This window comes from Pipra filicauda, unplaced genomic scaffold (genome assembly GCF_003945595.2).
Source record: "Pipra filicauda isolate LSUMZ 115617 unplaced genomic scaffold, ASM394559v2 scaffold251_size2273266_pilon, whole genome shotgun sequence".
In the NCBI taxonomy this organism is placed as follows: domain Eukaryota; kingdom Metazoa; phylum Chordata; class Aves; order Passeriformes; family Pipridae; genus Pipra; species Pipra filicauda.
The window spans coordinates 1247079-1274995 of record NW_024104367.1 but is presented as its reverse complement, the minus strand read 5'-3'; the positions used below and the strand labels follow the sequence as shown (position 1 = coordinate 1274995).

Below are 27917 nucleotides of genomic sequence, written 5' to 3'. Positions count from 1 at the left end.
CTCACCAGCACAAACCTTTATTTACAGTCTGGGTTTTTTTTTGACTCATCTTTAACATTTCTCTCTTTTCTGACCCTCCCCTGCCATTACCTCTGTATACTCTCACTCCTTTCAGCCATCTTCCTCCTGTCCTCCTCTTTTGGTCATGCTGTCTCTGGAATCCTTCCTCTATCACAGGCCATCTCACAGCTATCCGAGATAATTTTCCATCTCTTCAAGTCTTTAATACCACATCACCTCAGGGAAACCTGCCATTTGTCAAAAAGGGAGAGGGCAGCAGGTGAAATTTAAGGGTTGTGCTATACAGGACATAAAATCTAGTGGTCACGTCTGACTCTATTTCTGGCACCTTTCTCCCTCCCTTTCTCAGAGGTCTTGTCCTCCTCATCTCACAGTTTTTCTCTTACAGGTACTTCCTGCTGGCACTCCCATCTTGTATCAGAAAGAAAAAGGTTCAACTTATTCTCTACCTACTGCCTTTAACTCCCCTCTTTTGAACTGCTCCTTCCCTTGATACTCTTCTCCCCCCACCTCTCCATTAGTTTTCTTTTTTATCCATTAAGCTTGTCCATAGAACTTATCCATTAAGCTACTTCTTATCTGTAACTGTGCAGCTTCCCTCCATCACCCTTCTTCTTTTATTTAATTTTTTTAATTTCAATTTTTTCTATGTTCCATTTTTTCCCTTTGTTTCTTTCTCCACAACCCCCCCACTTGGTTCTCAATTAATTTGTTAATCTAGATGGGGTTTTTAGGCCCAGACTTTCTAGAGATACCAAAACCAGGACAGCCACAATCTATTTTTTCTTTTTCTGATGATTTTCAGAACAGATGTTCAGTTCACTCCTTCCTCATATTGATTTCCTCAGCAGCTATTCACAGGGTTTATTTTGTGAATTGATTCAACATTAGGGCTATGTTATTTCCACCTAGTTGGAGAAGTAATGTGATGCTGTTTTCATTCCCTGCATATTCAAGGGCATGAAAGATCAAGCATGAATATATATCTGATCTTAGCCATTCATCCTGGATGTGAAACATGCTCACTATCAATGCTTTTACCTGAAAATAACCTTATAATTTTCAGAGATATTGTCTTAGACATTAAATATAATCACTGACTTTTCCACTGTTACATCCAACATTGATTAAAATTGGAAAGAAATATTCAGAAGCAGTTATTTTTCATACTATTCCCTCAACTGTAATTGCTTCTTTCTCTACCCAGTCAATAAATCCACAGCAGAGATGAGAGTTTCATGATTTTCAGTCCACAGACACTTCCTTACCCTGTATGTAAAAGAATTATAAGAAATTGGGGAAATTTTGTGGCTTTCTTGCCTAAATCAGGTAGGTATGAGGTATTCTTTGAATCTTGAGTTGTTTACCTCATACATGACAACCTTAACTATCCTGACATATGGACTGGTTACTAAGGAAACAACTGGGAAGCCCGGGTTGGGTCGGACAGGTTGCGAAAACAAACATCTAAACCAAAGCTTATGTTTAGTCCTAATGACTACTTGGTCTGAATGTGTTTACCAGAAAGATCTCTGTGGAAACCTTGCCTGCAGCCAGTCTCCAGTTCCACTTTGCTTCTGGGTTCCCTCAGGCTGGGCTGCCACTGTGGTGGCCTGACAGCAAGTGTGGAGCACAGTCAAACTTCCAGCTCTGGTGCTTTCTTCTACCTGTGTTTCCTCCATGAGTCTCTTTGCTTGGATACTTAATGGTCTCCAGCTTCTTCTAAGTTGGACAACCCATAATCTTGAATAGCATCCTCCTGCCAGTGAAACAGGGTGTTCTTATTAACCTCATTCTATCAATGTGAAAGTTAAAGTGACTCTCCTGTGGTCACAGGTTTCACATCCCTCACAGAGCAGGGACATCAATTAAACCAGTGCAGAAAAACCTTGTGGGGACTCTGAAGTGGATGGCACTCCATAGAGAACAGTAATTATCATAATTAATGAGGGTAGTCATGCAGAGGGGGCTGTAACTCTGCCAGCTTGACCAGTGATCATCCCTGGGGGAGTGTGCCCGGGTGGTGGGACTCCTCCACTCAGTGCCTGAGCTCTGGGAGGAAAGGAGGATGTTGAGGAGTATCAGGGAGTCTGAGAGAGAGACAGACTGCTGGAATCACACCCTGCCTTCCCTGGGACAGGCCCAACAGGCAGACAGGACACAGGACACAGAGGATTCCCTGTCCTCTCTCTGCCTAGCTGAACTAAGAGACTCAGGGGACAAGGGACAGTGGCAATAAGGTCATGTTTGGCGTAGCATGTGCATCTCCTCCGTGACTGCCCACCTCCCCAGGCGCCCCAGGGTAACAGGTAGGAGGGTCTGCAAGGGGAACTGAACCCCCAGGTGCCCCAGAGTAACAGGTAGGAGGGTCTGCAAGGGGAACTGAACAATGACAAGAGTGATGGTTCTTCTAGGTTAGAGGTGTTGCTGAGGTTAAGTCAATGGTGCTTCCATAAAGAAATTAAGATGGGTCATTGTCATAGGAGACTCCCCTCTGAGGGAAGTAGAAGGCCCCAAATGAAAAGTCTGGTAGACACAGTCCCTCGGGAGGCAGTCCTGAAGGGCAAAGGGGACCAGGACATTCTTCAAGAAGGAAATCTTAAAGGAACAGGAACAGCCATCCCCATGCGCCAAAAGACAAGATAGGGGGGAAGAGGACCATTTTGGCTGGACAAAAAGCCTTGGCTGGAACTCAGAGGGAAAAAAAGTTTATGACTTTTGGAGATTTTGTAGGGAGAAAATTTCTAATTTGGGCCAAAGCCCAACTAGAACTTGATCTGGTGGGTGTTGGTCTCTTCTCCCAAGTAACAAGCAACAGGAGTAGAGGAAATGGCCTGAAATTGCACCAGGGGAGATTTAGATTCAATATTATTAAAAATTCCTCCAACAAAGGTGGTCAAGTATTGGAACAGGCTGCCCAGGGCAATGGGTGAATCACCATCCCTGGAGATATTTAAAAAATGTGTAGATGTGGCACTTAGGGACAAGGTTTAGTGGTGAACTTGACAGTTAATTAGGTTAATGGTTGGACTCTTAAGGGTCTTTTTCAACCTAAATTATTCTATAATTAATTCCTATTATGTCCCATAATCTCAGGATTTAGATTGTGGTTGCATGAATTTGTCATTAGAGTTTTGTAAAACACCTTGGGATTGAGGGAGAAACTTGGCCACTAAATATCATCCCTTAGAGCAGGATAAAATGGGGTTCTGGTCCGAGGGGCACCTAGCACACATAAATCTGAATGAAATCTATAATTGGTACAGTTTCCCAGCTTCATGTAACTCACAATGCAACTGGAGAGCAGCGGTGTGCTTGGTAGCAGAAGTGCTTTCACTGTTCACTTTCTTCTGGGATGGGTTTGAACTGCCTGAGTTCCCTCTGCCACTTTGTCAGGGCAAACCTGAGACATCCATCTGGGGGAATGAGGGACCCACAGCCAGGTGCAGCTGCCATATGGCACAGATGTGCATCTGGACTAAGAAAACTCAGCTCAAAAGGTCTGGGCTGGATATGAACCAATGGTAAATCCAGGAAGGAGCAATCTGACCCACCCTGCAGTTGCTGAGTCAAACTGATGCTCTGGTTGGTGTCTCAGCAAGGGCTGCAGGGGCTGAGAGGAGCCTGAGGAAACCCCTTGGAAAAGCTGCTCTGAGATGAGGTGCCTTCAGCATCTCAGTGTTTCCAGGGCAACCAGAGATAGAATTCAGATTTGATGAAAGTTCACCAAATCTGAGCTCCTTCAGACATAATATTTTTCACTGGCTGAACTGACATCTTTGGAAGTTGTTTGTGAACAGTGGCTCCAGTGTGCACGGCCATGGCAAGTATCAGCAAGGGCACAATAGGCAGACGTTACACATTCCTGGAAATAAGAGGCAGCTCCTTTGCCTTCAGTGCTGTTATTGTTCCTTGGGAACACAGACATCACTATACTGTTGGATCCATGGTCATTTGGTGGGATTGCTTGTTTCTGAGAGGGTTTAGTAATGGAGACATCAGTAGAGGGTGGAGGCAAGCCTCGATATCTCTTTTTCCCTGATGGTGTATTATCAATCCCCTATATATAACAGATACCAAAGCATTCATCTCCCTTCTCTTTTTTGGGTTTTATTTTTTAGCTTTCCGTGTTGCAACTGTATACGTTCCTGTTACCACATCAAGATTTCCCATGTTCTGGGTTTTCAGTAAATTCCAGAGCTCTGTGGTTTGTAAGGATGTCGGGCAAGTGCTGCTGCAAAATTGTAATTTGCTATTTCTCATCTCTTCAAATGACACTTTGCTCTTTTATTTTATGAAAGGGGAAAGCAGGCATTCTTAAGCCACATGTCCTAGACCGCTCATGGTTTGATTTATCGCATCTTACCCTTCCTTCCCAGATAAATGGCTCCAATCCTTTACTTTTTTTTGTTCATCGCTGTAAGAACGCTGCTTGTCCCTGAACTCCCCAGTCCTGTTATTTATTTTTGAAACAGACTAACAAGCACTGGAGACCGTCTTCCGCTGACAGCAATCACATACATTGTGTAACTGAATTATATAACCCTTCAGCCCATCCTTTATATAGCCCTGTCTACGTTTGCTTTTTGGATGCGGACACACAGTGAACGCAGTTCTCAGCTGACCTTTCTCCAGTAATAGCCAAGGACTTTTCCTGAGTCAGTGCTTGTACTAATTTATTGTGGCACAGAGGCACAGTGAACTATGACAGCTCTGTGGTGTAACTCCCAGCTGTGCACACGGATGGCACAGCAAGGCTTTCCACAGAGAGGAGTTACCCCAAAATCTCTGGAACAGTCTCCCATGTAGATAAGTCCTAAATTAGGACTTATCTATACATTCCAGTCTCTAGAGTCAGTTTGGGAAGAATCACGGAGCTGAGTCAAGGAAAAATAAATGTATGAGCCATGAAGGTTGCCATGGATAGTGGAGCAGGGAGAGTACAAGGCTGGTGTGACAGGGTGGTTAAATAAAGTGGAAGTGACACAGTCAAAGACCTTGAAACATGCAGCACAAAATAAAATATTTCCCCAAAAGACAGATCACTCAATTAAAAAAAGAAAAAAGCCTCATTTCTAGGCAGAATGAGCTGTAAATCTCTGTGAGAATAGAGACAGCAACGTTCTTCTCAAGTTACAGTGAAGGGTAATAAATCTGCAGGTAATTCTCGGAGCGGCCGTTCAGCACGATGACGGACAGAGGTCTGCAGGGCTCTGCAGCCTGGCTTGCAGCTCCTCCTGCTCGTGGATTTAGCTTGGGGAATTATACACTAAGTCAGGCTACTGGGATTGCTTTAGGGATTGCAGGCTGGAGACTGCTGCCTTGGCAGATGGGGCCTGTGCACTGAAGATGCAGGTGATGACAAACATTTGTGCCCTGCCAGTCCCAACAGACCACTCACCAGAAATTGAAGAACTGAAGGTTTCAGCTGAAGCATCTCTGGTGAAACCCAACAGAGCTTTGACAAGCACTGTAGCTGCTTTCACAGCATGTTTAATTATCAGACGTCATTTAAATGTCTGGGGAGCTGCAGCTGGAGGAGGAATCAGTGAATCTCAGGCAGACAATGGGGTGTTATTGCCTTGGGAGCTGCTCAGGACTGAATTTTTCTTAACACTTGTTAAACATGCCCAGGACTGCTGGAACTTAGTGTTACCACGGTCCTCTGTGTTGCCCTCAGACTCACAGCAGGACAACCCTTTCTACTGTAATTTGGAACCTGTGTGAAACTTTTATTCTTTTGGGAAGATGGGAATGGTGGGATTGGTCTCTTACATTGCTGTAAACCAGAGGTGGTCTCTGGGGCTGGGGAAACTCCATGTCTGAGTCCAGAGGCCATGCCAAAGAGAGAGGAGAGGAACTGATGAACCTGGAGGGTTTCTTTATGTGACATCTATTGGCCTTGCTTATTGGGAAGCTCTCGGTACAGCAGCATGTCCTTCAGCAGCTGCAGTAATCCTGTCCCAGCCCATATCTCCAACACAATCTGCTCCCAAAATAGCCTGTTTCTCTGCACAGAAGTAAGAGATCTCATTTTCAAAGCATTTCCTCTGCTGGTAGTCTCCCAGCCTTTACTCACAGCGCTGGTATCCAGTGCTGCTGCAGTGGATGGGCAGCGATGCCTATGCAGAGGGAGGAAGGGAAAGGACCTCAGGAGAGTTTAAAAACTGCCTCCCTCTGTAGTATGGGAAGCAGGGAGAGGCCACGTGCCAAAGGGCCACAACACAAAAGGCAAGAGGTGCTGCCTTAAGAAGGGTGAAGGTGGGGGCAGATGGTCTGGCAGGTACCTCAGCCTGTACAAGGTGCTTCTGCACTTCGTGTGGCAGTTCACAACCAGGAACATCAAGTGCTGCATCGTCCAGGACCTATCTGAAAGCCACACGAGAGGGGAAATGGGGTGCTGCAGGCACAGAATTGTTCCAGGTGTGTGGAAAGAAACACATTTGCCACCAGGAATGAGCCCCCATGCTTACAGCAACAGCTCAGGCAGGAGACTGCCATCCCAGCTGCAATGGAAAGGGTAGTCATGCTCAGCCATGAAATCTCCCAGGTCTTGTCCTGATCCAGTGTCTTTTCAGGATCTCTAGCTCAAATCCTTACTTTCAGTCACCTTACTCAGAGGTCACCTTACTCACCTTGGTCCAGAGTCACTCATCCTTGTGCAGCCCATTTCCCTCACCTCACATTTTCAGTCCACTTCATTACAAAGTTTAAGCAGTTTAAAGCTATTACAGAGTGTGACTGCCACCTCTCCAAAGTGTAAATCTTTATATATATATAGCTGTAGATTCTTGTCTATATGACCACACAGTTCCTGATTCAGCCCTGAATTTCAGGAGCGAATTCCCCAGCACTGCACAGGACTCTGGTAGATACACCCCAAACAGGATTTATCTCAAGCCCCTAAAAAGCACAGGGACACAAATTAATATTCATTACTAAATTAATGTTAATGTTCTTCCTCTGTGATGATTTATCTGCATAGACCTGGGTTTGGCACTGTCCGTTTCCCTCACTCTGGGATCCGTCCCTTGTTCTCCACCTGATTAATGTGTTGATATGAGGCTTCAGGTAAACAGCCAAACTTTAATTTATCTGTCCTTTAAACTAATTGTTCCTTCATGGCTATAATTCTGCTTTTATTATGAAAACCATGTGGTATTCTGTGCTTTTGGGGCATCACTGCTGGCTAAGCACTGCCTTCATACATCATAACACCAAAGAATGTGCAATCTTCCTTCTGCATCTCAACTCCCGTGTCCTGGTCCATCAGGACCTCACCTCCTCCTTTCCCATCCACCTGCACTGCATGTTGTAGACAGTGATGGATTATTCTCCATGGGGAAGACAGTGTGAAATTTTGAGCTGGCCTTTTTTCTCACTTCCTCTGCTAGAATGATAATTTGAAATATTTGTATAAAAAACCAGTTTATTTCCCCAGTTGGGTTTTTTTTGGTAGCAGAATCACTTCGTAGTAAAGCACATCTTTAAAACTGAGTTAAGGTTTTGCCAGGCTGTTTAAAACCAGTCCAGCTGTCAGAAAACAAACCTTTTATAAAACTATTAAATTCACCACCTCCTTTCCTCCTTCAGAGTCCCTCTCTGAGCAGCATCTGGAAACAGTCTAATTACTGGTCCTGAACATAACTCAGTGAAATCCTTCCTTGGCAGAGTACTAGAGCTGGACCATGAACTAAAGGTCCTACGGTTTCCTTGCTGGAGCCAGATCCTTGCTCATCCCACTGCCTGGGCAGGGCTGATAGAGTTGCCCAGCAGCGTTTTGCTCCCTGTAAAACCTGAGAGCAGACTCAGCAGTGAGGCTGCTGATGGCACTGGAGGAGGATGAGGAATGGCTTAGGAAGCAATGGGACTTTTGTGTCACACCAGAGCCATCTGCAAACCAGGGGAAATCCCACCAGGGGTGAGAAGGTGATTTCCTTCCTGGCAAAATATCCTGCTCCAGCTGCAGCGGTGCGGCACGAGCGGTGAGAGGTGGACACCTCTGGCACTCCTGTGAGTCCTTTCAACCTCATCTGTGTTTTGGCTCACAAGGCCTCCCCACAACCTGCAAAAGGGACATTTCCCTCTGGGTTTCCTTCCCTATTGTACCTCGGGAGGTAAGGACTTTGTTGCAGACCCACGCAGCAGGAAAATGTTTTAAAGATACAAAAATAGACTGATGCATAAAGAATATACCTCAGATCCTCAAAAATTCCCTGTGTTAGAGGTAGACATGGGCTTGAACTGAATTTTCCAGAAGAGAAGTGATTAGTGTAGAAATCATGGAAAACAACTGGGGTGTGAAGCACTCCAGAGCTCCTGGTTGAAGGGAATATCCAGCAACTCTGGTTCTCAAAATGTAAATAGGAAACAGCCACAGAATCTTATCTGTACTTTGCAGCTAATGAAAACACTAGTCTCTCCTGGGAGCCAAGTCTTTGCTCTAATTTTAATGCATTTTCTTAGGTTTTCCTTAGCTGTGACTAATTTGTGCTGTCAGGTGTGCTTTTTTTTGAAGTTAAAAAGCATATCTGAAGTGCTACAACCTCTAGCCAGAATATTAAATAGCAAGTGTCCACATCTCAGAGCCTGTCAAGTGAGAGGATGGCACTCAGCTCCCCTCATGCTCTACTGAGTCATGGATACAACCAACCTCTGCTCCCATGGGAGCCTGGAGGGGATTCTTTCCAGGTGAAGTGTAGTGTGCTGTGCTGGCCCCTTGCACTATTTGGGATGTGCACAAACAGCATTTGGACTGTCAAGCACAAAAATTTCACAGCTGGATCTTAACAACCTCCTAGAATGAGTCTAAATATCTATAATTACATATATTTAATTATTATATTTAAAGACTTCGCCCACCTGCTTACTGTGGCTGTGTTCAAATCACGTATTAAACCTGGTCCTGCTGATTACACCACAAGGTACCCTTTAGCCAAGGGTCAAAGGCTTTAGGAGACCCTGGAGTCAGAACCTGGTCAGGAGGGCTGGGATGGCACTGAGCTGCTCCTAATTGCTGTTCAGCTCCTGCTTCCTCTGGTTCAGCTGATCCTTGTGCTCAGTGATCTGGGGACAGAGAAATGAGAGGGCTGGAGAAACCAGCAAGCAGACCCCAGCCCCAGCTGGGCAGCTCACCCTCCATGGCAGGCATAATGTATAGGGTGGGCATCCCTTATGGTGTCAGTGACAGATGGAACAACGGGGTGTCCTGAGTTCAGGAGGGCAATTCAGGCCACCTGCTACCCATGACTGCTAGCCCATAGGGGCCAGGCTCTGCCAAGCCTGGCAAGAGGTATGTGAACTGTTTTTAGAAGTAAAGATGGTCTGGCAATGTGGTAAGATGCTTAAGTGTGCTGCCTTCTGAGAGTAATTTGGGACCGAGAAGGCTTTTCCCACCTGTGTGCTGGCAAAGACCAAAGTGGTCCTTTACTTCAGTAAACTAAAGAGAGTTTCAAGTGGGGTGGTCAGTGCGACCTAATGCTGTATGTTTGGATATGTGAGGGAAGACAGGGATTTGGACAAGGGCCAGAGATGAGATTGCACATGATTTACACTTAATGTCAGGCATGTGACTTGCTGCCCACAAGAGGAGGAGTTGTTTGCACATAACTGTGTCTGCATTGTCCCTGCAGCTGAGCAGAAACAAATGATTCTGCACTTGTCTGCAGACATTAACCCTGCAGAGCAGGGAGGGTTCCACCAGAGCTGGGTCTGCAGCAGCCAGTATGAACTCCTGGAAAAGCATAGGAAGGTGTGGATGTGTGTGACACAATTAACATTGTGACAGTGAATGTTTTTCTACTGAAAATGTAGCCAAAGGAGGCTTCGCGTTGTCTCCAGAATGTTGTCAGACCTTCTCTCCGTGCCCCCTCAACAGAATTTATTTTCTCTAAGCAGAGAAATAAAAAGCAGATTTTGCAAATTTACCTGTCTATTCTTGCTTTTTTGCCACAGAGATCAGATAAAGACCTAGATGCTTCCTGAGTACAGCAACAGCATATGCAAACTGAGCAAAAAAATCCAGAGGAAAGGTTGTATTTGGATGTTCAGTGCTACCTGGAAAGAGACCTGCACAGAGAGTGGAAAAGTTGTTATTTTTTACTGTCAGAGCATTTTCATTCTGTCTGATGACAGCTGTGCCTTCCTGTCTTTCTCTGATGCTGGCTGGAGTTTAATTCCTTATTTTCTGATTGGTTTCATATGGAGACTTGCAGAACTACGGCACCTGATGGATTTTCCCATCCTTTCTTCTCTTGCTAATAACATTTAAATCTGTTTTCAGTCAAATAAGACAGAAGGGCAAAATCCTGAACAGAAGTTCATGCCATCTCTGTGAAAATAGGAAGACAGGTAGAAAAAAAAAGCACCTGTAAGCAAAGCTACTGAAGTAATGGCTGGAAACTCATGCATCATCAGAGAATTCTGGGTGGGAAGGACAACTTGTAGGTGCTGCTATTCTGGGAAAACCTTCACTTGGTGATTTTGCTTGGGACTGAGTCAATCAGGGCACAAGGCTCCAGGAAACAAGGATTCGCTGGTGCTCAAAAATTGCTTGTGCAAGTACATTACAGGTTTTACAGGTTGCTACAAAATCTCTGCACAACTGGTTTAAAAAAACCTGGTGCACAGCCATGTCACTGCTTCCTTTTAGGAAAGGCCATCAATGTGTCAACACCACATGCTACAAATGCAGACTCATCTTCGAAATAATTCACATACTACTTAACAGAACATCCAAATTTACCCCCTCAGCCTGAGGTTCTCAAAGCACTTTGATTCAAACCCACATCCAGACTGCACACACTGGTCACCCTCGTGCCACACACTTCACTAAAGATGCCTTCAGTGCTACTTCTTCTCACACCTGTTTGGCTCACACCTGTTGAACTCTAAACCTCATGGGACCAAATTTCCTCTGTAGGTTATTCAGGTGTTCATCAAGTGCTGCTTCTTTATATGAGAAGTGGCCAGCACTGCAATCCTGTGGCATCACACAGAAATTAAATACCTCTCAAAGTGTCAACTAATTAATCCTCTTCGTTCACATCTGTAGTAGGCTGGGAAATATGGGATGATGGGTTTCAGCTTCCAGGGAGGTGGCCAGTGGAGTGGGGCTGTTGAAGTTGCTATAATAAATCACACCTATAACGTCTAAAAATTTGTATATGTAATTTTAAATGAAGATTTGTTTATTATTGACTTCCTTGGATAGTGAAAAAGTGAACAAGAGGTTTGGCTTCTAAATAATTTTCAGGCGTGTGTGTGTGCAAACTGGTTAGACTGGACAGAATTTGATTGAGGAAAGTGGAAAAGATCAGCATTTTTTGCATTAAGCTCCTCATATTTTCAGCCTGTTTGGTAACCAGGCAGTGGACAGACATTCCAGTCATTCTGCAGCAGACCTGGCTTACTTTTCTAGAGGCATTTGGGATATCTGAGCTTTTAAATGCTGAATATCACAGGAGTGCAAAATGCTCCAAGAGACACATTTCAAGCTTTGCAAGAACAAATATTTAAAACAATCAAATACCAAATGTCATCAGGTTTTCAGGCAAATCGAAGGCAAAAAATGTATATTAACTCACAGCAATTAACAATCCCAGCCAAGCCATGTTTGCCCCTGCTCCAGAACTTTGTGGATCCAGAGCTTTGTGAAAACAGGGTGGGATGTTGATGAGAATGGGCCTTTCATCCGAAGTGACTTCCTGAGAAGTCAGAGTTGTAGCTACAAACCCCTCTGGAATCAGAAATGCCTACAACCCTCTTTGAAAACATTGCCAAAAGTTTCTGTGTAAGATTCAGTAGAACCACTTCCCCTTCCTCCAGCTCTGTCAATACTGGCTGTCTGTGCAGGGTGTGATGGGATTGCACTGGGACAGCGAGGAAAGCCAGACTGGATATAGAGCATGAGCTTTAGACTCAGGTCAGGCTGGGGCATGTTGATCCTTCCTGGGCATCTGGAAAGCTCAGCAGTCCCAAACGCAAGTCTGGATGAGGTGTAGGTGACTACAGCATCTGGCAGCCCTGGATGATGGAAGATCTTCACAGCTTGGACTCGACTTGGAGGTCTTTTCCATCCTAAATGATTCTATGATTCTGTTCCCCTGACCTAAATGCTAAAATTTGCCAGGTCCGTTACAGGCGGGAGATGGTCTGAATACGGCTCCTAGTGGTTAAAGACGCCCATGACACGTTTTAGATGAGCTTAGCTCATTTTCATAGGAGCTTTTGGAAAACTGGAGGAGTTACTCTTCCCCTTCCCTAGATTTACCCCTGGTAATCTTCCTTCCTTTTTTTAAATTTGATTTTTCATCCTTGCTAGAATGCCTGGAATTCCCCTTTAAGGAGAAGGATGACAAGTGTGAGAAAAAGGATGCAGACACAGAAAGATGAACAGTGCCCTGACTCCCAGCTTTCACAGGATATTTTGAGCATTTTGCCTTTCCCTATCTGTCTCCTCATTTGTTCACTACTGTGCACGTTGCATGTTGGATTTCAGTCACAGAAAATGATCCCATTGTGACTGAAGCAATGAAAGTCTGAAATGAAAAGCTAATCCTGTCCCAAATTGCTTCTGAGGCATAAGACATGAAACAACAGATGGGTACAGTCACGGAGGGGAATTTAAGGCAATGGTGAAGCAATCCTGATGAGTGTGATAGGCAGCCAGTACAGGGCAGGAGCTGTTGCCAAGGCTTCTCTATTGTGGCAAAAGAAATTTTAATAAAGGATTTGAGAAAAGCTAATGAGAGAGCTCTGTAAATATTTTTGTAAGCCCAGAGCATGAAAGAAAGTGTGAAATTGATTGTTTGAACATCTAACAATAACTAATTTGTGTAGTAAGTATGACACTCATGAATTCGTAATGGAGGTTATGAAGGTTAATTCATGAGCATGTCTAAGTGCCTTTAAATACCATTGAAGAGTGTTGTTAAATGAATCAGTCCAGGGAAAAGTCTTAGAATCATTTTAAAGAAAGGCAGCGTGACTTTAGACAGGCAGTGAGTGCAGAAATTGGAAGCTGCCAGGCCATAACCTTCTGATATCAGCAGAGGAGGTCATTAAAATGAAAATTGCCAAAGGGATTTTTTAGCAATTGCAGCTTCTGCCATATCAGATTGGGTTTTATTTTCATTTTCAGTGGCTAAAATACTGATGGTGGCTGCTCTGACTTCAGCACAGTGTGTGTTGATTTCGGGAAGTAAAAGACATTTCACTGGGGGCGAGAAAACTCCTTATGTGTGTTGGCATGGGGAGAACTAAAATACACAGCAAGACTTTGAGCCAGCACGTTCCTGTTGAAGCAGTTAGCCCATCTCAGCACACGTGGGGAACTGTAATGAAGGAAGCATCATGGCTAACCCCACATAAAATTTGATCTTGAAACTATTCTTTGGAACAGAAAATAACTTCTAAAGTGAAAAGAACTCCAACTTTTAATCTCACAAAGCTCCTCAGAGGCAATTCCTGACATAGCCCACTGACCCTGAACACTCTTTGCAGTCTGCAGTGAAGACAACTGGGAGAACCACTCTGAAAAAGGCTTTGTATGAAGTTACAGTTATTTGTGATATGCAACAGCAGCTAAAGTGTATTTCCTGAAAAACAGATCCTCTGGGCTTGTATCCTTTTGAACTACTGCAAAGATTTTATCTATTACAATTCTGTAAACTTACGATATTTTCTCTGTCCTAGTTTAAAGAGTTGAATTTGAGGTTGTCATATCTGATCTCTCTCAAGAAGCCTTTAGAAAGATCTTTCTAATGTGATTTGGGCGAGATGATTCAGGCCTGAGCAAATGTGACCCCTCTGTGCCCTGTTCCTGCCTAGACAGAAGCAGTCGCCTGCAGCTGTGTCCGTCTTGCCCTCAAAGGGTTTTTAAAGTGCCACTTGACACACTGAATGTATTTGAATGAATATTTTCTGTCATTATCAATTGAAGTGAGTCCTGCCTTCTCCTCATGACCTTCAGAGCTGGAGCCTGTAGAAGAACAGCATTGTTCCTCTTTCAGACAATTATGTGTCTGATCACCCTATACCAAAAAGGAAGTTTATGACATGGGAAGTATTTCCCTGTCCTTGAGGGAGGTGGTGGTCTAGATGATCTGTGTAGACTGATGTTAAACTAATTTAACAAGTCCTGAGCTCTAGTTTCAGGCAAGCTCAGACAGCAGCTCACTCTGTGGCTGTGGACACACGTGTTGGGGTATTTTATCAAGTCAAATTTTTTAAATCTCTGTGAAACCAAAAACGGGATTGTTGAGTCTCAGTGAAGATCAAACAGACAGTTTTCCTGGGGAATCTGGAACTAGGCCTACCAAAAGTTAAGTGGCTGTGGACAAAAGGAGCTGGGGTTTTCTCAGCTGGAAGACACTGCACATAAAAAAGGAAGATAAAAGGAGTACTTTGTGGTGGGGGAAACCCCAAGCTCAGTTATAGGAAACAGTTCACTCCAAATAGGTCCTTCGGGGAAGACAGGATTTTGATTTCACACAGTGGCAGGAACAAATAATTATAGCTTTTTCTCCTCTGTTATCAGCAGCAGAAGAGAAGGGATGGGAAGTCCACAGTTCACCAGCATTTTATCTGACTTCTGTTTTTCAGAGAAAGGGTAAGTAATTTTTCCCAAAGCTTCCTGAGAGGTGTCTTTGGCTGCCAAGAAGCTGTGATGGCCATACACATCCAATTTATATTGAATACAACCACAAAGATACAGCATTGCTGAAAATGTCTATTAAGCTACTCCAAACTCAATATATAAAAACATAGTCAAAATGAGTAGCTACTTCTGAAATTCCTTGCTTCCATTTGGGATGTTCTTATATTTCAAAGAAAGAATGAAAGAAGAAAGTATGCTCTTCATCTGCACCCGAAATAAGTCCTTGTTTATTAAATTTGAAGATCAGGAGTTGAATAAAATATAACAGAGGTAATTACCTCTGTATACATCCAGTTCAGCCTCTCACCTATCCCGTTCACAATGTTTGTTTGCTTTGAACAGATGGAGCAAGGTAAATAAGCTGGTTAAAAATAAATCCAGTGGAGCTTCTGTACCTGCTTTTTCTGCACAGAGGTGAAACAAAGGAGGAGGGAGTTCAGGTCCTGAATGTCAAGGCATGATGGCAGCCGGCACTGTTGGCCTGACAGAGGAACCAAATAACAGCATTACTGTGCATCACAGAGAAAATGCTGCTGGAACTATTCAACACAAGTGGGCTGGCAGGGAAGGGAAATCCATCGTGCTGGGTTTTTTTTCATCTGAATTATAAACTTGGGACTAATCTTTCAGGCAGAGTCATTTGCCAGCCTTAGTAATTGATACCAGTCAATAAAAAGCTGAAAAAACCCTCCATGTCACCTTCTTAATCATTTCAATGACAGTCTAAGCAGTGAACGTGCAGATGACATCGAATGTGGGATTTTTTTGCCTCAGTTGTAACTGGAAAGATGCAGACATGCAAATGCTTCTTGAGAAATTTGCAACTTCCCATATGTATTTATTAGTCATTCTCGTGTCTCTGTACTCTTATTACAACAATTAATCTGAGGTTTATCACATCAGTCTTTAGGTACCAGCTGAAATACCTAAGCTGAAATCCAGCCTAAGCTCCTTCTGTTCTCAGTGGTGTTCTTGTCTCACCATCCATCTGAACCCTGGTCTAAGTTTCTTCCTTGTTACGAGCAGAAAATACACTTTCAAAAACAATTGATCATCTTTATATACTATATCCTATATCCTTATACAGATATAGATAATCTATCTATCTATCTATCTTACTTATATTATATATAGATAATGCTTATATCCTGTAAGCAGTATCTACAGGCCTGAAGCATGACAGGCTGGAAGGAAGACTTGCTGTGGCCTGCTAACATAAAAAATTAGTGGCAGTGATGCTCAGAAATTCAAATGCTGTGGAACATCCTCACCTGTCACCAGCTTCTGCATAGATGAAGTTACTTCCCAGTATCACAGAAGGTTACTTCACAGAATCACAGAAGATGCTGAGTTGGAAGGGACCCACAAGGATCATCAAATTCCACTCTTAGCCCTGCACAGGACCAGCCCCAAAAGAGTCACACACCATGTGCCTGAGTGTGTTATCCAAACGCTTCTTGAGCTCACCCACCACACCATGTGTTTATCCAGCTGTGGACTTGACATTTTGTCCAGAAGGCTCCTGTGAGAGATAGTATCAAAAACTTTACTGAAATCCAAAAAGATTATATCAACTGGCTTCTCTTGATCTGCCAGGTGAGTTACCTTGTCATAGAAGGAAATCAGGTTTGATAAGCACGACTTTCCTCTCTTGAAGCCATGCTGCCTGTGACCGATGACAGCCTTGTCTTTCAGGTGTTTTTCAATATTTTCCAGAATAATCTTCTTCATAATCTTCTCCTTCACCACGCACTGAAGTGAGACTGACAGGTCTTGAGTTTCCAGGGTCCTCCTTCTTGCCCTTCCTGAAAACTGGGACAATGTTCAACAGCTTCCAGTCAGCTGAGACCTCTCTGTATTCCCAAGACAGTCCAAAAATCACTGAGAGAGGTTTTGCAATGACATCAGCTAGTTCTTGGAGGATTCTAGAATGAATCCCATCAGGTCCAATAGATTTGTAGGGATCCAGCTGGAGCAGCAGATCCTGCACAATTTCAGGGTCTGGGAGTTCATTCTCACAGCCATAGTCCTCCAGCTGAGGGCACTGAGACCCCCTTAGTCTGTCATCCATGCTGAAGAGAGAGGCAAAGAAAGCATTAAATACCTCTGCCTTGTCTCTGTTCCTGTTTGTGAGGTGACCATCCTCATCCTGTAACAGGCCAATGACATTTCTATACTGCCTATTGCCATTAATGTATCTGAAGAAATTCTTATAATTATCTCCCACATTTCTGGCAACTTCAACTTCCAGCTGAGCTTTGGCCACATGAATTTTCTCCCTTACAGCCGGAAGCAGCATCTTGAAATTCTTCCCATGTCACTTGACCTTGCTTCCAACTGGGCATACACCTTCCTTTTTTTGCCTTGTTTCCAAGAGAAGATTCCTGTTCACCCAAGCTGGCCTTCTGCCTTGCCTGCTTGACTTCTGACATTTGGGAATTATTGCTCATGTGCCCTTAGGAGGTGCTGTTTAAAAACTGAGCAGCGCTGATGGACCCCAGCAGTTGCTTGGGAAGTTCGGTATCTGCTGTTTGGTGTCGGGTTTGACCTTGGCTGGCTGACAGACCCCACCCAGCTGCTTTCCCTCCATCTCAAGAGGATAGGGGGGAGGAATGAGATGGAAAAGCTCAAGATGAAGATAAAGGTCATGATAAAGACAGAGACATCCCTTCTCAGTTACCATCATGGGCAAGACAGACTTGGAGTAAACTAATTTAATTTTTTGCCAGTTAAAAATAAGCTGGATAGTGAGGAAAAAAGATAAAACTAAAAACACTTTTCTCCCACTCCCTCCTATTTCCCAGACTCAACTTCGCTTCTTCCTTCCCAGCTCTTCTACCTCCCCCCTCTCCTTTCAATGCAGGGGAATAGGATTAGGAGTTGTGGTCAGTCCATAACACTTCCTCTCTGTTACTCCTTCCTCCTCATGCTCTTCCCCTGCTGCAGTGTGCAGTCCCTCACACAAGATATGGCCCTTCACAAACTTCTCCGGGGTGGGTCCTTCCCATGGGCTGTAGCTCTTCAAGAACTGCTCCAGTGTGTGTCTTTTTCATGGGATACAATCCTTCAGGAACAGACGGTTCCAACATGGGTCCCCCACGGGCTACAGGTCCTGCCAGAAACCATTCTCCTGAACAGGTTCCTCTCCCCAGGCTAGAGAGTCCTCTGGTGTGGACTCTCCATGGGCTGTAGGTTCCTTCAGGGCACATCCACCTGCTCCAGCGGGGTTCTCTATGGGCTGCAGGGGGAAAATCTTCATCACCATGGTCTTCTCCATGGACTGCTGGCTCTGAAGCAGGGGCAGCCCCTGGACTCTTCTCTCAGAGACCACACCTGTGATCCGTCCACTCACAACAGCTGGACATGGACACCCAATGAACCTGCTCTTATAAAATGTAGGATCAAAGAAAAACTCCAGTTGGAAGGGATCTCTGGAGGTCTCTAGCCCAATCCCCTTCTTGAATCAAGGCTAACACGGAAATCAGGTTAGGTTGTCCAGGAATGTGAATTTCACCACCTCTCTTTATCAATTAGAAGGAATTAAGACTGGATGGATAGATGATTGCAGGAGGGGAGACTAGGACCTACTTTGCAATTCAGACTTAACCATTAGTGAGGGTGGCTGAATGTCATGAAATTAGTTCTGTGAAGAGAACTCAATGTTGGCATCCCAACAGTTTGCAGTGGGAAGTGTTCACATGACAGCAATCATGTTACAGGTACCACTAACTGCTCCCATTCACGCTTTGGGGCAGAATATGCAATGAGGGTAAGCAAAGGTGGAGAGAAAACATTCCCTAGGGCAAAGACTTCGAGTTTATATTGAATTTAGCAGTCTGGATCCAGATGGCTTTAGGTACCACTGGAGTACAAGTACTAATGACTTCTGTGGGAACCATTTTGAGCTCCATTGCCAGAGGTAAGGGTCAGGCAGTCTATAAACTCTGTTTAATTGAAAAACCTGATGACCTCAGCCTCCTTCCTGACCTTTTGCTTTCACAGAAACCTGGCACATTCCCCTGCTGCAAATTAGAAAATGTCTGGTACATGACAAAAGGAAAAATGATTCATTGGGCATTTCCATTTCAGTGGTGCTACAGCCACAGGGTGAAAGCAACATGAACAAATGTTAAGCACTGAAACCAGAGGATACCAATAAACCCCCTGTTTTTCAGGCATAGACAGTTCAGGATTGCTGTGGTCACAGGCAATCTGGACCCTGCCATCCTAAGGTGTGAGAGCAGACGCCTGACTGAGATTAAGCAGGGAAACGGGATGAAGAGGTGAAGGAGAGGACCTGAGGCAGAAAACTCATGGGAAAGCTGTGAAGAGCTGGGCATGCTCTTTCTGCAGTGAACAGAAGAGGAAAGCAGAGGTCAGTAGCTGTTGCTTATGCACTGACAACCTCATGAACCTGCTCCTTTTTCTTTGCTGGGTAAGCACAGCTTTCCAGAGCTCTGCCACAGACTACAGAGGTAGCCATGGATGTTCTGTTATCCCAGAGTTGGCATGTGTTGGAGTTGGCTTTGCTGCCTCAAATGAGACAGGTAGTGAAAGATAATAAGGAGCAAACACTGCCTGATGATGTAACTGAGATGCAGTCAGAATTAATATGGAAGCAAGGACACAAACTCTGCATATTTATGCAATCACTTGTCTGGAGGACGTGGCTGTTATATTTAAGTTCTGATATTTATTTTAACTTAGCAGAACCAAACGCCATCTGTACTCAGAGAATAAAGGCAAAACAAATCCATGTTGCTTGGCTGTGGGTTCTGTGAGCTCTTTGGAGAGAAGACTGGGGCTGAAGAGCACCAAGCATCCAGGGTGTTACAAGCCCAAAGGGGTATTTAGGTGTTAGGAAAAATAAATTCAATAGTTGGCTCAGTGCTGAATTAAAAATTCCACTTAGTGCCAAAGCTTTAGTGCTGTTTATGTTTAAGGTTTGCTTTTTGGCTGAGCTGAAAAACAGAAGGCTTGGCTGTTGTTATTTGACAAGATTTAGAAAGGTCCAGATCACTTGGAAACTCGAGTGTTGCTTTCTCCCAAATAAAATTTGCTGCTTTTTAAAGACGTTAATTTTGAAATAAATGCAGCCTTTATAGCATATTGTAACTATACATTGCAGCACAGTGGCCTGCAGCACTTTTCTTGGCACTGCTTTATTAATAACCTCTTTGATTCCTTCCTGGTTAACTGATTGATCTTGTTACAGTATCTCTAAAGACTTCCATATTGAGATTCAGGTTTTGCTTCACAAGAGACTTAATGTTTCTGGACAGTATGTAAATAAATTACCTTCTTTCCTTTGAAATCTTTATCATAATTACATGATTTGCAGAGGCAATCATGCATGTCATTATGAAGAGGTGATCGTATCTTGTTCAAGTCAGTCAGCTCTCTGGTGGTGCTGCAATATACTGGCAGCAAATCGCTGTAAGAAAGCTTCTGTGAAAAATCTTCTTAAACCTGGGAGAAAACCCAGGGAAATATGAATTATAGAAGAGGCTTGGCAGGAAAATCTGTTCATAGATTCATTTATGAACTCGGCTAATGTGCTTTCTCAATTAAGCAATGTTGCTTTCGTGTAACTGCAGCCAAGGCAAGACACAAGGAATTTTGTTGAACCAGCTTTTACAAGCAGCGTGTACTCTGGTCATCAAAGACACATGGATTCTATCAGTGTACGATCACTTTTTCACCTCTGAGCAACTTGCACTGCCCAAAGAAAGGTCTGAAAGGAAACGCCTCACATGGTTGTGCAGAACTACACATTCCTAACATGCTTTGAAAATCACCTCTCCTTCGGTGCAACAGGGACAGCGCAGAACGCAGAACGAGGTATTTCCCAATTTATATTACCATCCTGTCCAGCCATGTTCGGTGAAGGGGCCAAAATGCAACCTGCTGAGAGATGTAAACCAGCTTCCCTCTAAAACAATGGAGAACTTCAACAAGGAGATGTCAGAAAGCAGTCGGTGGTTGTGCTGCTTCCGCAGCCTTGGATGGGTGCCTTGCTCTGCTCCACACTCGGAGAAACGCCTCCCGCCCTCGGGCATTCCCAGTCTCAGGTTGCAGTGCGATAATGAGTTGCGTGGGCTTGATCCTGAGGAAAAGAAATGAGGAGCTGAAGGCTTAGTTTTAGAAAAGATGCAGCAAGTGAAGTTGCCGATTAAAAAAATATAGGTAAGAACAGAACTAATAAGAAAACGTTGTTGTTTAAGCCTTCAGTCTGCATAACAGGAGAACTCAAAAGAACCTCTCTGTTTTAGCCAAGACTTAAAAGTAACTACTATTCTCTGTGGAAGTACTAATAAATTTGTTTCCAGGTCAAGCTTAGGCTATATCTATTTTTAGTTTTTCATACAAATGTACTGAATACAAACTCTGAAAATTCTCTCTGTATTTTATATTACATCCTTTACCCTCAGTAGGTGAACCGTTTATTTATTACAGACAATACTATGGAAGCTGTGAGTGGTGTTTTCTGAGTCACTGCTTCTCTTAATAGGAAGCTTTCCCAAATCACATGACAAACTCCTTTTCCACTCCAATAATTGCCTTTTCCTTCGTAACAACTCTTGATAAAAGAACTCTTTTTTTTTTTTTCACAGTCACCATGAGCACTCCTGTAACATTATAACAGTACTTGGCAGCTGACCAAACTGGACTCCTGGTGTTGTGTGAGCTCTGCAAACACAGAAAACTTAGAGCCACCCTTCAGAAGGATCATCTTGCACTAGGAAGGCCAGATGTCGTAAATGGTTTGCTCTTTCTGGCACTTGAAAATCAGACATAAGGTTAATCTTTGGAGAATATGAACCCACTTTTATAATTTCTGGTCATTTCCGTTTATGTCAGGTTATGTTACTTCCCCAAGCTGAAATGTTATATTTTGGTGGGTTTCTCCTACTTGAAGATTTGAGATGAATCAATCCTGAAAAATTCTCCAAACACCAAAGAACAATAATTGAAATAAGGAAAGACAACATTAGATTCAGCTGTGCCAGAAAAGAAAGCCTAAACTGCTCTAAAAATTATTTCTTAAAATATCTTTGATGAATAATTCACCTTGTAGGTGAGATATTCTCTTTGCTCTTCAACTAACTGGATGCCCTCCAGAAAACTGAAACAGCCATTATTGGAGGAATAAATAAGAACCATAGAAAGCAAAACAGTGGGGGCACGCTGTCAAAATTAAGTTTTCCAACCCAAAATTTGGTAATTTTTTTAACATTAGGAGAAGTGCAATATGGAAAACAAGCACAGACTGTTGGGTGGTGTTTGTATAAGTGCCCTTTTCTCTATATAATCAGCTGTACAGGATCCTCCTTGGTCTGCCCTCACAGCAGAAGCTGGCCATGATTAAATAGGAGTTAATGATTTATGAGGTTATTTTCTGTCCAGTTTCAGTCATACATGACACAGCAACACGTGCCTAATTACTGTATTTGAGATGCCAGGCAATGTTTAAATACACTCCTTTTATAGTGCAATAGCAGTACACCTAAAAGTAAATGATATGTTTAGCCATGCAAATGGTTGAACTTTGTTCTCTGTCTGCTGCACTGCTAAATCTCTAAGGGCTCTTGGATGCAAATAAAGCAATATGGGCTTAATTAATTATAGAATCACAGGCAAGTGTTGTTTAGAAGGGACCTTTGGAGGTCTCTAGTCCGAGTCTTTGCTCAAAGCAGCAACAACTTCAAAGTTAAATCCGGTTGCCCTGCTCCTCATCCAGCCAAGTTTATTAAAAACCTCCAAAGGAGATCACATTGGCTCCTTGGAGAACCTGCTCAAGTGCTTAATCACTCTCAGGGTGAAAATCTTTTTCCTTGTAATCAATCAGAACATCCCTTGTTGCAACTTTCAAGTGTTGCCTCCTGTGCTCTCACTGTGTGCTCTGAGAAGAGTTTGTGTTGCTCCTCTTTACAAACCCTTTTCAGGTGGATGACAGCTGGATCCCAGCTTGGATACAAGGATGGGGGGTTGTTCTGTGTCTTCTGTGCTTACAAATGGTTTTCATGAGGTTTTGCTGCACAATGTAAGACTGCCTGCTAGGGAATGAGGAGCACCAGCATGGAATGCTGACAGGTCAGGATGGTCTCATGTTATCCGCAGCCCTACTGGCTAATGCCCATGGATTCTCTACATTAGGCTGCTCCAAAGGATACTCTCTCTATGCTGCTTTTTTGTGGTTCTTCTTTATGCATTTTTTATTCTGGAGATAAACAGAGGTCATTTGGAAGGTGGTTATTTTATGTGGTATTCTGGCTGGATCCAGGCCTGGATTAATCTTATTCAACAGCCTTGTAATGTGAATATTTGAAAATGAACAACCTTTTCATATATAGACAGATCCCAAGCTTAGAGAAGATTGTTTCTTATATAAAAAAGCCTTTTTTTTTTTTTTTTACGTACACTGCTTTTTATAAAGAGAGTGATGTAGGGGCAGCTATAAAAAGATCAAGAGGGAAAGTTTTTGTCTTTTAATTAGTGTTTCACTAAGCTAAAATGAGGAATGAAGTTTACTATACTGTGCTTTTATCGAGCTATGAACTTCTGATAGATCTTTTCTGAATACAGTGGAGCATCCTAAGAGATTGTTCAGATTCCAGGGAGAAAACCAAGCATACTTTATTAAATTAAGAAAAAAAAAGCAGTTCATAGTTATGGATGATGATATCTGTGCTGATGTATTTTAAGGTTTCTTACAGTGATTTTTACAAGAAGCTATTACACAAAACCTGTTCTATCTGAAATTTTATTTTCTGCATCTGACTGTCCATCTTTGTGCAATAACTGCCCTCTCCTCTCTCTTGTCCCACCACTTCAGGAATTCTGAATCCGCATTTCCTTTACAGCAACGCTGTAAAAGAACAAATGTTATGAAATCTTAATGCTGCTATAAAAAGCAGCTGCAAAATCTCTTTGACTGCCTGAGATTGTGCCAGATGGTAAAGAATTGGAAGTATAATAAATGTCACGTTAAGCCAGCCAGATTTGAGGGGCATGTTATGCATCCCACATAAATAAAACACTGCTAAAACTGCCCCTAGAGTAATGAGATGCAGGAATAAGCTCTTCTGTAGCCTCAGGAATATCTCACAGCTTCTACAATGCAAAGTGTTTCTAATATTCAGAGCACTCACATTAGTCTGGTTCTTTGCCAAGACCTGACAGCTCAGTGTTGCTACATTTCTCTAGATGCAGGGGCTGTGATAAAGCTAATCTCTCTTTTTTTTCCTCCTAGGATTTTCAACATACTATTTTTTTCTCTGGAAAATAAAACTACAGCCAGCCTTCTTATCAGAAATACAGAGATGATGAGGAATAACACCCAAAGCTATTTCCTTGGGACTCAGTTATCCCATCACAGAAAAATTGTGTTCAATTGAAAGGTCATTGACTGTACAACTGGCTGGGGATTGCCCCTACTTTGTTGGCTGTAATTCTAACATTTTGTTCCCTTCACACACAAATTTTTAACCCTCTTGCTGTGTTTGTACACAGAGACCCTGAGAATGACAGAATCATCCAGGTTGGAAAGGATCTCGGGAGATCTCTCGTCCAACCTCCCGCACAAAGGAGGTTCAAGCTTCGTGTTCAAGGAGAACACAAATTCCATATGCTGACACGTTAAATGCTGGCGTTTAATCTGTGTATTTTTAAAGAGATGCATGATAAATGACAGTTAATGTTGCAGAAAATTTGTGTCCTGTAATACCTTAAATGGTGTCAGCACAAACCAGACAAGCCAAGTGAAAAAGAAAGAAGATGCAAATGAAACTGTTAATAGACACAGATATCCCTGAACTGTCCTCCTTCCCCTCTGACATGTTTATGCTCAACCTGGTGACCTTTCATGGAATAATTTTGGGGCCAAAGTCATAGCACTCAGTTGGATGATACCCGCAAAAATAAAGAATTCTCGTAGTAGGTTTTTGTAGCATTATTAAGAGTGGGAATAAATTCCTGAGACACACTGAGAGAGGAATTTTAAGTCTGTGCAGGGCCCTAATTTGAAAATCGTTATTTGATTTGCATAGTCAGTGGTTGCTTGGTTGCTAATATCAGTATAATTTTAGAAGGTGAAGTGTCCTGAATGAAAGAAATGTTATGTCTGTCAGCAAAGATCTTTCTCTGCAGATTCACAGAACTCCCCTACTTCATTATTCTGGAAGACGGAATATGAAATGAGAAATGCTGAAGTTGGAGATAATATGTCAAACTGACTCCCTGAGTTTTGTTCAAAATAAATCCTCCTCCCTGTGAATGACCTTGATGACAAGAACTGGGCTTAGAGACAAGGGGTTTAAAATCCTGAGTTGTGGTGCTTTTTCATTGACTTCCAAACAGCAAAGAGTTGTCTGATACGTGTTAGAGCAACACAGTTCACACTGTATGTCCTGTCTTCTCTTTGGCTGGAGCACACCACTCTTACCAGACAGAATAAAGACTTCTCTATGCAATCTTGCTTAGCATAGACACAGAAATCAGAATCATAGAATAGTTTGGGTTGGAAGTGACCTTTAAAGGTCACCCCGCAATGAGCAGGGACATCTTCAACCAGATCAGGTTGCTCAGAGCCCCGTCCAACCTGAACTTAATGTTTCCAGGGATGGGGCATCCACCACCTCTGTGGGCAATGTACAGTTCTGTGAGCCAGGCAGTGGAAGGAAGCAGTGCTCTGAGTTTCAGTTCTCACCTGCAAATACTGCTGTGCCACAGCCTTAATCATAAGCCAAAGACACAGTATGTAACTGAGCAGCAGCATCAATAAACCTGCAGAACACAAGTGATGTCTATATTCAGCTTCAAAAGGAAAATTCCTGCAGTCCTTACACCCATCATGGTGAAACTCTGTGGGAGTTCATATACAAGCCCTGAGTTGGCCTGTGTTTAGTTCTCAGCTCTGTTTGGAAGGGTGCACAAGCAGGAGTGAAAATTAGCCCTCTTCATGTTTTTCTCCGGCTGTCCTGTCTTATTTATCTGTGTGTGTGTGTGTGTGTGTGTGTGGAATCTTTCTTTAGTCTTCCAGTTTTGGCCAGCATACCTGTAGAAGCCCTTACTATTCTTCACAGTCTTTGACAAATTCAGCTTTCCTGATCCCATCCCTACACATCCAGGCAGTGTCCCTATATTCTTCCCAGGATATATGTCCCTTGTTCCACTGCTTGTTCCATTTCCTTCTTACAGTTTAGGTGGACCAGGATGTCCTGACTGACCCCTGCCAGTCTCGTCCCCTCCTTGCTTCATTTCTTACACATGGGAATTAATCGCTCCTGCACTCTAAGAATAATGTCCTTAAAGACTTGCCAGATCTTTCCAGCTCCTTGAATGCAGTTTCCCAGGCGGTCCCATTCACTCATTCCTTAAAAAACTAAAAGTTTGCTCTCCTAAAATTCAGGGTCCCGACTCTTCAGTTGGCCCACATCCCTCAGATTGGGGTGTTCACAGTGGAGGCATCTGCGACTCAACGAGTCCCTCAGAGCTATTTTATCACATCAAAGAAACACCACTTGTGAAATTATTTTCTCCCCTTAACAGAGGCGGTCTGGCTAAAACAGGAACACTGCATTTGGAAGGTAAATGAGATTTCTACGTCAGGGGAATCTTTAATTATTCAGATACGGCCCCGCAGGTCTGATAAAGCCTTTCCCATGTTGAGGACATATCAAGAACAGCAGTTTTTTTCTGCATAGATCTTTAAGCAGCCCAGTACCACTTCAGATAGTGAACAAACAAACATTTACTGTATTTGTGACCTTACAAAAAAGAAAACACACATTAAAAGCTGGCATTTCTTCCTCAGATGACAATTTTTCCTAGGAAAAAATTACTCAACCTCATGAGTCTTTTTGTAGCACAGAGGGATTCTTCTCACTGTGAATTATTTCATCTCTTACAGTGATCCCCATACAACAAGTTCCCCACTTCCAGGGTTCTTAAGATTTTATCAGATTCACATTAGTACCTTTCATCTTGTAGTTCTGTTTTGATAATAACTTCATCCTTGCTTTGAGGGCTACATTAATTATGAACAAGAATAATCCAGTATTTATCACTGCATATAGCAGAGAAATCAGAAAATAATCATGATACAGATTAATTAACTACAGGGTGACCTGAACTGCTTAATGGCCTCTGTTCATTTGTAATTTTCTTTTAATATGGTCAAATGCTCAGTCACAGTCATAGGTCAAGCAATGTAAGATGTAGGACTGTCATGTTGGAAGTAATAACCCTAAGAAAACCATACAGGGTTGCAGTGGATAACTAATTAAACACTACACCCTTTCTGAATGATTCATGTATCTGTCTGTCTCTGTTTTAATTAGGTGGGGATATCAGTCTGAAACAGCAATGTGATTTACCACTGTATATTCAGCAATAATAAGGCTCGGTTTTGGCATTCATAATTCAAAAATAATATTGGAAAATTCTGAGAAAGGATGCACACAAGTGATTAGGAAAGGAATTTTAAATGTATGAGTTGTATAATGTTTTAGAAATAGACATTAATAATCTTGAACTCTGCAGGGAGAAATCTTTTCGTAGTAAAGAGTCTGTTCAAGCAGCAGCCGAAGTAACATGATCCAGTGACAAAGAGCTGAGCTAAAAACTTGAAACTAAAAATGAGATGCCCAACTTTTAACAGTGAATGTTAACAATTCCAATTGCATGGCCTCAGCCAGAAGTTACAGAGTTAACACAGGAATCGCTCTGATTCTGGGAGCTGGGCTACACAGGCCAAACAAGATCATTTTAACAATCCCTTATGACCTCAACATTCACGAACATAAATCTTTGAGCCTATGTTCTTCTATCACTTTGAAGAAGCGATCTCTGAACTTCCAGGTTTTCAAGAATTTCCTTCTTTTAGTTACTGCTATATAAAGAGTTTCCTACATTCTGCATGTGTGTCTTCCTCTAAATTTGAGAACACCAGAGGCCACATAATCCTGAGCTTTAACACCACAAGAATTCAGATAATAAAATCCCCACCTGCTTTGTGCTTTTTTGAGGAAGTCTATTCTGACCCCTGGCCTGAGAAGAAACTCGAGAAAGCCTGGAACCATTAATACTGGGATTTTTTTGCATTTAAAATACGTGAACACAAGTCCACAAAAAAACGTACCTGTGACTGTGATGAAACTACATCTTGTACCTTCAGTTTCAGAGAAACCACTCTCTAGTTTCAGGTGCTGGTCCCAGAGGAAACACGTTCTCTCAG

At 42.9% G+C, this 27917-nt stretch overlaps 1 long non-coding RNA gene across 1 annotated transcript; it reads right to left on the bottom strand.

The window, feature by feature from the left end:
* LOC120323405 lies at positions 1 to 27917 on the bottom strand. Its single transcript, XR_005563796.1, has 5 exons — positions 27822 to 27917; positions 9949 to 10089; positions 8884 to 9087; positions 1543 to 1780; positions 1 to 248 (listed from the first exon to the last, which is right to left on the bottom strand). It is a non-coding gene; the product is annotated as an uncharacterized LOC120323405 (long non-coding RNA).